Source organism: Antechinus flavipes, chromosome X, assembly GCF_016432865.1.
Source record: "Antechinus flavipes isolate AdamAnt ecotype Samford, QLD, Australia chromosome X, AdamAnt_v2, whole genome shotgun sequence".
Lineage (NCBI taxonomy): Eukaryota > Metazoa > Chordata > Mammalia > Dasyuromorphia > Dasyuridae > Antechinus > Antechinus flavipes.
In genome coordinates, this window is record NC_067404.1 from 22,323,201 (window position 1) to 22,334,686 (window position 11,486).

Below are 11,486 nucleotides of genomic sequence, written 5' to 3' on the forward strand. Positions count from 1 at the left end.
AACACCATTGTGGTATGTATAAAATTATCACAAACAGTTAAGTTAATTTTCATTAAACAAACAGAAAACTTTTTAAAAAGTCATCTATTTCCTTTTTTGTAGTCACCTCAATCCCTGCTTTGCTTAAGAATTTATCTCCTCTGCAACCTAAAACGGTGACAACTTCATGATTCGGGTCTCTTCTAATTTTTGATGGTATAATCCTTAACATTCAGGTCATGTATCCATTTTGAATTAATTGTGCCATATGTTATACCATATTAGCCTACACTACCAGACTGCTTTTCTGGTTTTCCCAGCAATTTCTATAAAATAGCAAGTTGTTATTGAAATAAAGTGAGTTTGTTGATTTATCAACTCCTGGGCACTGAATTTCACTATTTCACAATTGTCCTTGCTCCGTCTCTTTTAATGATCTGTTTTTTTTTTTTTGTTTGTTTGTTTGTTTGTTTTTTTTTTTTCTGTTTTGTAACCAATATCAAATGGTTTTGGTGACTGCTATTCATTAAGTAGTTTGAAAAGTGGAGATACTTGCCCAACTTTATTCCTCCCCCTTTTTCATTATTGCCTTTGCTAGCTTTTGTTCTTCCCAATGAATTTTCATGTACATTTATCAAGTTCTGGAAGCACTATTTTCACAATTTAATTGGTAAAGCATGTACATGTGATAGCATTGTTGGTTCTATGGCCATGAACTGCAGATATTTACACTGTTCTCTATTTTCTGAGAGAATTTGGGAAACGTGTCTCTACAAGTACTGTGCATGCTTTATTAGACTGAGGAGGCCCCTCCTGGGGCAGTGGATAGCCTGGAGTCAGGAGCACTCCTCTTCCAGAGAGCACATCCAGCTCCGACACTTACTAGCACACTGCCTCTGGTCAAGTGACCTGACCCTGCATGCCTCAGCTTCCTCATCTGTCAAATGGGCCGGAGATGGACATGACAAACCCTCCAGTATGTCTGCACAGAAACGGCAGATGGGGTCAAAAAGCATCATGGAAACGACCGATCAGCACCCCAAAGGAGGGACAGCTCTGAAAGGGATCCTGCCTTGTTCCTCCTAGCTGTCAGGGGCCTGAGAGGCTCTCCCTCCTCTGCTCTGACCTCTGAGCTCCCTGGCCTCCTGTAAGTCCCACCCAAGACCCCACCTTGCCCAGGAAGCCTCCCCTAAGCCCCTTTATGCTAGTGTCTCCCTCTGTTAATTATTTCCGACTCAACAGGCAGACAGATTGCTTTGTATGTATCTCTTTGCAAATTGTCTCCCGGGTGAGATTGTGGGCTCCCTGAGATCGGGGACTGTCTTTTGGCTGTTTGCGTATCCTCAGCCTTCCGCCAGTACCTAGTGCATAGTAGGGGCTAAATAAATGTTTCCTGCTTCTTTAACAGGCACTCAAAGTCACGTTAGAACGAGCAGGTACAACGGCCACTGACAAGGAATAGGAAGCGTCTGGCGTGAATCTGCATAAGTTCTATAAGACCGAATGGAGGCTGCCACGTCAGGCCGGGTTCCATAGTGTAGTGGTTATCACGTCTGTTTCACACGCTGAAGGTCCTGGGTTCGATTCCCAGTGGGGCCAAAGGTCTACCTTTTCCCTCCAAATTCTCTAGGGTGTGATGTCCTCATCAAATACATTTGCTGCCAAGATGTCTTTTTCCCCTCAAGTACCCACTCCCTTCTTTTCCTACATGCATTCGTTTAGTTTATGTAAAAGTTTTTCCATTTCATGTCATCTAAATCATCTATTTTGTTGTCAAAGCAAATGAACTATTTCAGGACAAATGAAAACCATTTCTAGTCATATGAAAAAAAATGCTCTAAATCACCACTGATTAGAGAAATAAAGATTAAGCCAACTCTCAGGCACCAATACACACCTCTCAAATGGGCTAATACGACAGGAAAACATTTTTAAAAGTGGCAGGGAAGGTGGGGAACCTGGAACGCGAATGCATTGTTGGTTTACTTGTCTAAGTCATGCAACCATCCTAGAGGGCAATTGGGAACTATGCACAAAGGGCTATGAAACTCTTTAATCCAGCAGTGCTGTTACTGGGTCTGCATCCCAAGGAAATCATAGAGGACGGAAAAGCACACCCATGTGCAAAAAATGTTTGTAGTTGCCCTTTTTGACATGACAAAGAATTGGAAAATGAGTAGATGCTCGTCAATCAGGCAATGGCTGTACAAGTTGTAGGACCTGAAAGTAATGGAATATTATTGTTCTACAAAAAAATGATGAATAAGCTCATTTTGGAAAGGCCTGGAAAGAGGTACATGAATTGATGACCAGTAGCACAGCAGACCAGTGGGGCAGCCCCCAGTTCAAGCCCAGAAGGGAAATTCTGGGAAAGCAGGCTGTTTCCTGGAAAGAGCAAGAACACTAACCCCTGCTGTGAGCAAAACACTAAACACAAACACACCTGTGCTCAAGACTATGGCTCTGAACCACACAGGAAGCTTAGGCCAGCAACCCCTTTACCCCAAGAGCAGAGTTGGACCAAAAAAGTACAAAAAGGAGAAATGCCGAAAGAAAGGCAAAGAAAAGGAGCAAGAAACAGAGAAGAACATTGACCAGGGAAACCTCCTGTGGTCACAGGGAAGATCAGAACACCAACTCAGACAAGGACAAAATACCCACAGAGGAAATCTCAGAGACTGAATTGTGAATGGGTCTCAAGCCTAAAGAGGCTTCTTGGTAGTGCGCATAAGAGAGTGTAAAAAGGCAAATAAGAGAGGTACGAGAAACAATGAGAAAACAAATGACAGCTATGCAAGAGAGAGTCAACAGCATGGAAAAGAAAGCGATTCCTGAAAAAATACAATTAGCAAAATGCAAGGAAATGCACTGAAGAAATCAATCCCTTAAAAAACACAATAGCCCAAATGTCCAAAAAAAAAAAAAAAAAAAAAAAAAAAAACCAAACCCACAGTGAAGAAAGCAACACCATGAAAAGAAGAATTAATCTAATGGTAAAGGAGAAAAAAAAGTTAACTGAAGAAAATCACACATTAAGCTAGAATGGGGCAAATGGAAGCTAATGCTTTGTTGAGATGTTAAGAATCAGTTAAACAAACTACAAAGGATGAACCAAATGGAAGAAAATTTAAAATACCTCCCGGCAAAAACAGCCAACCTGGAAAATAGATACAGAAGACATAATTGAAAAATTATAGGTCTACCTCAAGGCAATGACCAAAAGACGAGCCTAAATAGCATTTTCCCAAATATTATCAAGGAGAACGGCCCTGATATACTGGAACCAGATAGAGAAGTGGTCCCTGAAAGACTCCATTAATCACCTTCAGAAAGGGAAAATAAAAATCTATTACTGGAGAAAAAAGGAAAAGAAATAATTGTTAGCCTTATCTCAATGCTACATATTTATTACAGTGTTACAGAATTACTGTGGTGTGCATAAAATTACCACAAAGCGTTAGGCATCTTTTCAATAAACAGAAAACTTAAAAACAAATGTTATTTATTGTGTATCCACTCAACCCCTCGTTTGCTTAAGAATTCATCTCCTGCAGTATGTACGACACTGAAAAGTACAAGATTTGCATCTCTTCGAATTTTTTTATGGTATAATGTTTAACATTGAAAGCATTTGTTCATTTTAACATAATTATCGATTACGTAATATTAGTCTAAGCTTAATTTTTGACCATACTGGTTTTCTGTTATCCCAGGAATTTGTAGCAAGCAAGAAGTTGTTTCCAAAGTAAATTAAGTTTTGTGATTGATCAAATACTGGATGACTGAGTGACACAATTTCTGATACTTCATTGTTTAGTCTGTTTTCATGATATGTTTTTCTATTTGTTTAACCACTATCAAATCGCTTTGGTGACTGCTGTTCATAATGCAGTTGGAAACCTGGAGGTATTTCCCCACTTTATTCCTCGCCTTTTTCATGATTTTCGTTGCTAATTTTTGTTTTTTTCCAAATGAGTTTTCATCTTAACTCATCAAGTTCTGGAAAGCATCAGTTTGGTAGTCTGATTGGTAGAACACTGAAGTGCGAAATCAATTTGGGTTCTGTTGCACTATTCACCAGATAGTAACACTGTCCTTGGGTTTTTAGGAGAATTTGGCAAATGTGTCTCTACAAGTACTGTGCATGCTTTATTAGATGGAGGAGGCAACTCCTGGGGCAGTGGATAGCCTGGAGTCAGGAGCACTCCTCTTCCAGGGGGCAGATCCAGCTCAGACACGGACTAGCACACTGACCCTGGTCACGTGACCTGTGCCTCAGCTGCCTCACCTGTCAAATGGGCTAGACATGGACATGACAAGCTCTCCAGTATCTTCACCAAGAAACCACTGATGGGGCCAAAAAGCATCATGGAAATGACGGATCAGCACCCCAAGAGAGGGACAGCTCTGAAAGGGATCCTGCCCTGTTCCTCACTGTCAGGGGCCTGGGAGGCTCTCCCTCCTCTGCTCTGACCTCTGACCTCTCTGGCCTCCTTTAAGTACCAAACAAGATCCCACCTTCCACAGGAAGCCTTGCCTAAGTTCTCTTAATTCTAGTGTCTTCCCTCGGTTACTTATTTCCGACTCAACAGGCAGGCAGACTGCTCTGTAGGTATCTCTTTGCATACTGTCTTCCCTGTTAGACTGGGAGCCCCCTGAGATCAGGGACTGTCTTTTTGCTCTTTGTGTATCCTCACCCTTCCGCCAGGACCGAGTACCTAGTAGGTGTTTAATAAATGTTTCCTGCTCGATTAGCAAGTACTCAAAGTCACCCCAGAACCGCCAGCTTTGGAACGCCCGCTGACAGTAACGATATGGAATGTCAGGCAGGAATGCCCAGGCCATACTAAGGAGCCAAAGCAAAGGGGGCTGTTGACCTGGGTCCCATGGTGTAGTGGTTATCACGACTGGTTGGTGTCCAGTAGGTCCTGGGTTCAATTCCCAGTGGGACCAAGGTTACATTTTTTTTTCCCCTGTTCCTAGTCGGATTAGAGTCGATAGCAAACACTTATACACATTTTCTACAAAGAATTTTTTTCGTCAGCTAATCAATCCCCTGTTTTTCAGACATTCTTTCATTGGTTTCTCGAAAAGTTCTCCAATTGCATGGAATCAAAACCAACTCTTCTATCGGCAAATGATATGAACAATTTCCAGAAGAAATTAAAACCATTTCCAGTCATAGGGAAAAAGGCTCTACATCACTATTGATTAGAGAAATGCAGATTACGCCAGCCCTAAGGTAACACTCCACACCTCACAGAGTGGCTGAGATGACAGACAACACTTCACCATAAATGTGGCAGGGGATGCCGGGACTCTGACACATAATGCTTTGTTGGTGGAGTTGTCAATTGATCCAATCATTCTGGAGAGAATTATGCTGAAGGGCTATCAAAATGGGCAGACCCTTTCATCCAGCTGTGCTCCTGCTGGGTCTGGGTCCCCAAGAGATCATGCAGGAGGGAAAAGCACACACACGCGCACACACACACGAGCAAAAATGTTTGTAGCACCCCTTTCGGTAGTGGCAAAGAATGGGAAAATGAGTAGATGCCCATCCACTAGGATACGGCTGAATAAGTTTTGCGATATGAAATTAATGCAATATTGGGGTTTATAAAACATTGTGAAGAAGCTGATAATAGAAAGCCCTGGCAAGGTTTACACAAACTAATGCTCAGGAGCACAGCACTTCAGTGGGGCTGGCTCCAGCTCAAGCCCCGGAGGCAAATTCTGGGAGTCCAGTCTGTTTCCTAGAAAGAGGAAGGAACGCTACCCCGTGCTGTGAGCAAAACCCCAAACGAAGGGCCCCTGTGCTCAATGTGGCACAGGAAGCTTGGGACAGGCACCGCCCCCCCTGCCCCCACCCTTTACCCTAAGAGCACACTTTAACCATGGAATTTTAAAAGAGGAAATACCAAGAGCAGGGGAAAGAAATTGAACAAGAAACAGAAAAGAAAATGACCACAGAGAGCTACTATGCTGACGGGCAAGATCAAAACACCAACGCAGATGACGACAAAATGCCCACAGGGGAGATCTCAGGGAGCGAGATGAGTTCATCTCTAGCCCAAAGAGGCTTCTTGAAAGTGGTCATAAAAGACTGTAAAAATGGAAAATAAGACAGGTGGGAAAAATGGGAAAACACATGAGAGCTATGCAGCAGAGAGTCCACAGCATGGAAAGAGAAGGCCAATCCTGAGAAAGTAAAATCAGCCAAATGCAAAGAAATCCACTGAAGCAACCAATCGCTTAAAAAACAAAACAATTGGCCAAATCCAAAAAGGAAACCAGCACCTTGGACAGTAGCATTAATCACATCCTGAAGGACACACTAACTAAACAAAATCACACATTCAAAAGTGAAAAGGGAAAATGGACCCAAATGACTATGAGACATCAAGAACCAGACCAAGTGTAAAGAAGGAAAAAAATGGAAGAAAGTGAAAAATACCTCATTAGAGAAAAAGCCAACCTAGAAAATAGACCCAGGAGTGGCAATTTCAAAATTATTTGTCTACCTGAAGGCAAAGGACAAAAAAACAAAAAACAAAAAACAAAAACAAAAACCGTGGATAGCATTGTTGTGGAGATAATCAAGGACAATTGCCCAGAAATATTGAAACCAGAGGCCTAAACAGTCACTGAAAAAAAAATCCATTGATCACCTCCAGAAAGAGAAAAATAGAGAAAGTATTACTAAAAAAAAAAACAAAAAAAAAAAACGAAAAAGAAATAAATTTCAACCTTGTTTTCATGCTACATATATATTAGGTTTAAAACACCATTGTGGTATGTATAAAATTATCACAAACAGTTAAGTTAATTTTCATTAAACAAACAGAAAACTTTTTAAAAAGTCATCTATTTCCTTTTTTGTAGTCACCTCAATCCCTGCTTTGCTTAAGAATTTATCTCCTCTGCAACCTAAAACGGTGACAACTTCATGATTCGGGTCTCTTCTAATTTTTGATGGTATAATCCTTAACATTCAGGTCATGTATCCATTTTGAATTAATTGTGCCATATGTTATACCATATTAGCCTACACTACCAGACTGCTTTTCTGGTTTTCCCAGCAATTTCTATAAAATAGCAAGTTGTTATTGAAATAAAGTGAGTTTGTTGATTTATCAACTCCTGGGCACTGAATTTCACTATTTCACAATTGTCCTTGCTCCGTCTCTTTTAATGATCTGTTTTTTTTTTTTGTTTGTTTGTTTGTTTGTTTTTTTTTTCTGTTTTGTAACCAATATCAAATGGTTTTGGTGACTGCTATTCATTAAGTAGTTTGAAAAGTGGAGATACTTGCCCAACTTTATTCCTCCCCCTTTTTCATTATTGCCTTTGCTAGCTTTTGTTCTTCCCAATGAATTTTCATGTACATTTATCAAGTTCTGGAAGCACTATTTTCACAATTTAATTGGTAAAGCATGTACATGTGATAGCATTGTTGGTTCTATGGCCATGAACTGCAGATATTTACACTGTTCTCTATTTTCTGAGAGAATTTGGGAAACGTGTCTCTACAAGTACTGTGCATGCTTTATTAGACTGAGGAGGCCCCTCCTGGGGCAGTGGATAGCCTGGAGTCAGGAGCACTCCTCTTCCAGAGAGCACATCCAGCTCCGACACTTACTAGCACACTGCCTCTGGTCAAGTGACCTGACCCTGCATGCCTCAGCTTCCTCATCTGTCAAATGGGCCGGAGATGGACATGACAAACCCTCCAGTATGTCTGCACAGAAACGGCAGATGGGGTCAAAAAGCGTCATGGAAACGACCGATCAGCACCCCAAAGGAGGGACAGCTCTGAAAGGGATCCTGCCTTGTTCCTCCTAGCTGTCAGGGGCCTGAGAGGCTCTCCCTCCTCTGCTCTGACCTCTGAGCTCCCTGGCCTCCTGTAAGTCCCACCCAAGACCCCACCTTGCCCAGGAAGCCTCCCCTAAGCCCCTTTATGCTAGTGTCTCCCTCTGTTAATTATTTCCGACTCAACAGGCAGACAGATTGCTTTGTATGTATCTCTTTGCAAATTGTCTCCCCGGTGAGATTGTGGGCTCCCTGAGATCGGGGACTGTCTTTTGGCTGTTTGCGTATCCTCAGCCTTCCGCCAGTACCTAGTGCATAGTAGGGGCTAAATAAATGTTTCCTGCTTCTTTAACAGGCACTCAAAGTCACGTTAGAACGAGCAGGTACAACGGCCACTGACAAGGAATAGGAAGCGTCTGGCGTGAATCTGCATAAGTTCTATAAGACCGAATGGAGGCTGCCACGTCAGGCCGGGTTCCATAGTGTAGTGGTTATCACGTCTGTTTCACACGCTGAAGGTCCTGGGTTCGATTCCCAGTGGGGCCAAAGGTCTACCTTTTCCCTCCAAATTCTCTAGGGTGTGATGTCCTCATCAAATACATTTGCTGCCAAGATGTCTTTTTCCCCTCAAGTACCCACTCCCTTCTTTTCCTACATGCATTCGTTTAGTTTATGTAAAAGTTTTTCCATTTCATGTCATCTAAATCATCTATTTTGTTGTCAAAGCAAATGAACTATTTCAGGACAAATGAAAACCATTTCTAGTCATATGAAAAAAAATGCTCTAAATCACCACTGATTAGAGAAATAAAGATTAAGCCAACTCTCAGGCACCAATACACACCTCTCAAATGGGCTAATACGACAGGAAAACATTTTTAAAAGTGGCAGGGAAGGTGGGGAACCTGGAACGCGAATGCATTGTTGGTTTACTTGTCTAAGTCATGCAACCATCCTAGAGGGCAATTGGGAACTATGCACAAAGGGCTATGAAACTCTTTAATCCAGCAGTGCTGTTACTGGGTCTGCATCCCAAGGAAATCATAGAGGACGGAAAAGCACACCCATGTGCAAAAAATGTTTGTAGTTGCCCTTTTTGACATGACAAAGAATTGGAAAATGAGTAGATGCTCGTCAATCAGGCAATGGCTGTACAAGTTGTAGGACCTGAAAGTAATGGAATATTATTGTTCTACAAAAAAATGATGAATAAGCTCATTTTGGAAAGGCCTGGAAAGAGGTACATGAATTGATGACCAGTAGCACAGCAGACCAGTGGGGCAGCCCCCAGTTCAAGCCCAGAAGGGAAATTCTGGGAAAGCAGGCTGTTTCCTGGAAAGAGCAAGAACACTAACCCCTGCTGTGAGCAAAACACTAAACACAAACACACCTGTGCTCAAGACTATGGCTCTGAACCACACAGGAAGCTTAGGCCAGCAACCCCTTTACCCCAAGAGCAGAGTTGGACCAAAAAAGTACAAAAAGGAGAAATGCCGAAAGAAAGGCAAAGAAAAGGAGCAAGAAACAGAGAAGAACATTGACCAGGGAAACCTCCTGTGGTCACAGGGAAGATCAGAACACCAACTCAGACAAGGACAAAATACCCACAGAGGAAATCTCAGAGACTGAATTGTGAATGGGTCTCAAGCCTAAAGAGGCTTCTTGGTAGTGCGCATAAGAGAGTGTAAAAAGGCAAATAAGAGAGGTACGAGAAACAATGAGAAAACAAATGACAGCTATGCAAGAGAGAGTCAACAGCATGGAAAAGAAAGCGATTCCTGAAAAAATACAATTAGCAAAATGCAAGGAAATGCACTGAAGAAATCAATCCCTTAAAAAACACAATAGCCCAAATGTCCAAAAAAAAAAAAAAAAAAAAAAAACCAAACCCACAGTGAAGAAAGCAACACCATGAAAAGAAGAATTAATCTAATGGTAAAGGAGAAAAAAAAGTTAACTGAAGAAAATCACACATTAAGCTAGAATGGGGCAAATGGAAGCTAATGCTTTGTTGAGATGTTAAGAATCAGTTAAACAAACTACAAAGGATGAACCAAATGGAAGAAAATTTAAAATACCTCCCGGCAAAAACAGCCAACCTGGAAAATAGATACAGAAGACATAATTGAAAAATTATAGGTCTACCTCAAGGCAATGACCAAAAGACGAGCCTAAATAGCATTTTCCCAAATATTATCAAGGAGAACGGCCCTGATATACTGGAACCAGATAGAGAAGTGGTCCCTGAAAGACTCCATTAATCACCTTCAGAAAGGGAAAATAAAAATCTATTACTGGAGAAAAAAGGAAAAGAAATAATTGTTAGCCTTATCTCAATGCTACATATTTATTACAGTGTTACAGAATTACTGTGGTGTGCATAAAATTACCACAAAGCGTTAGGCATCTTTTCAATAAACAGAAAACTTAAAAACAAATGTTATTTATTGTGTATCCACTCAACCCCTCGTTTGCTTAAGAATTCATCTCCTGCAGTATGTACGACACTGAAAAGTACAAGATTTGCATCTCTTCGAATTTTTTTATGGTATAATGTTTAACATTGAAAGCATTTGTTCATTTTAACATAATTATCGATTACGTAATATTAGTCTAAGCTTAATTTTTGACCATACTGGTTTTCTGTTATCCCAGGAATTTGTAGCAAGCAAGAAGTTGTTTCCAAAGTAAATTAAGTTTTGTGATTGATCAAATACTGGATGACTGAGTGACACAATTTCTGATACTTCATTGTTTAGTCTGTTTTCATGATATGTTTTTCTATTTGTTTAACCACTATCAAATCGCTTTGGTGACTGCTGTTCATAATGCAGTTGGAAACCTGGAGGTATTTCCCCACTTTATTCCTCGCCTTTTTCATGATTTTCGTTGCTAATTTTTGTTTTTTTCCAAATGAGTTTTCATCTTAACTCATCAAGTTCTGGAAAGCATCAGTTTGGTAGTCTGATTGGTAGAACACTGAAGTGCGAAATCAATTTGGGTTCTGTTGCACTATTCACCAGATAGTAACACTGTCCTTGGGTTTTTAGGAGAATTTGGCAAATGTGTCTCTACAAGTACTGTGCATGCTTTATTAGATGGAGGAGGCAACTCCTGGGGCAGTGGATAGCCTGGAGTCAGGAGCACTCCTCTTCCAGGGGGCAGATCCAGCTCAGACACGGACTAGCACACTGACCCTGGTCACGTGACCTGTGCCTCAGCTGCCTCACCTGTCAAATGGGCTAGACATGGACATGACAAGCTCTCCAGTATCTTCACCAAGAAACCACTGATGGGGCCAAAAAGCATCATGGAAATGACGGATCAGCACCCCAAGAGAGGGACAGCTCTGAAAGGGATCCTGCCCTGTTCCTCACTGTCAGGGGCCTGGGAGGCTCTCCCTCCTCTGCTCTGACCTCTGACCTCTCTGGCCTCCTTTAAGTACCAAACAAGATCCCACCTTCCACAGGAAGCCTTGCCTAAGTTCTCTTAATTCTAGTGTCTTCCCTCGGTTACTTATTTCCGACTCAACAGGCAGGCAGACTGCTCTGTAGGTATCTCTTTGCATACTGTCTTCCCTGTTAGACTGGGAGCCCCCTGAGATCAGGGACTGTCTTTTTGCTCTTTGTGTATCCTCACCCTTCCGCCAGGACCGAGTACCTAGTAGGTGTTTAATAAATGTTTCCTGCTCGATT

The 11,486-nt window shown here is 41.6% G+C and overlaps 3 non-coding genes across 3 annotated transcripts; all 3 read left to right on the plus strand.

Annotated features, from left to right (window-relative positions):
* Positions 1 to 1,505: 1,505 nt before the first annotated feature.
* On the plus strand, positions 1,506 to 1,578 carry TRNAV-CAC (transfer RNA valine (anticodon CAC)). Its single transcript has one exon. It is a non-coding gene; the product is annotated as a tRNA-Val (tRNA).
* Positions 1,579 to 4,859: 3,281 nt separating this feature from the next.
* TRNAT-GGU (transfer RNA threonine (anticodon GGU)) lies at positions 4,860 to 4,932 on the plus strand. Its single transcript has one exon. It is a non-coding gene; the product is annotated as a tRNA-Thr (tRNA).
* Positions 4,933 to 8,264: 3,332 nt separating this feature from the next.
* TRNAV-CAC (transfer RNA valine (anticodon CAC)) lies at positions 8,265 to 8,337 on the plus strand. Its single transcript has one exon. It is a non-coding gene; the product is annotated as a tRNA-Val (tRNA).
* The last annotated feature ends 3,149 nt before the right edge of the window (positions 8,338 to 11,486 follow it).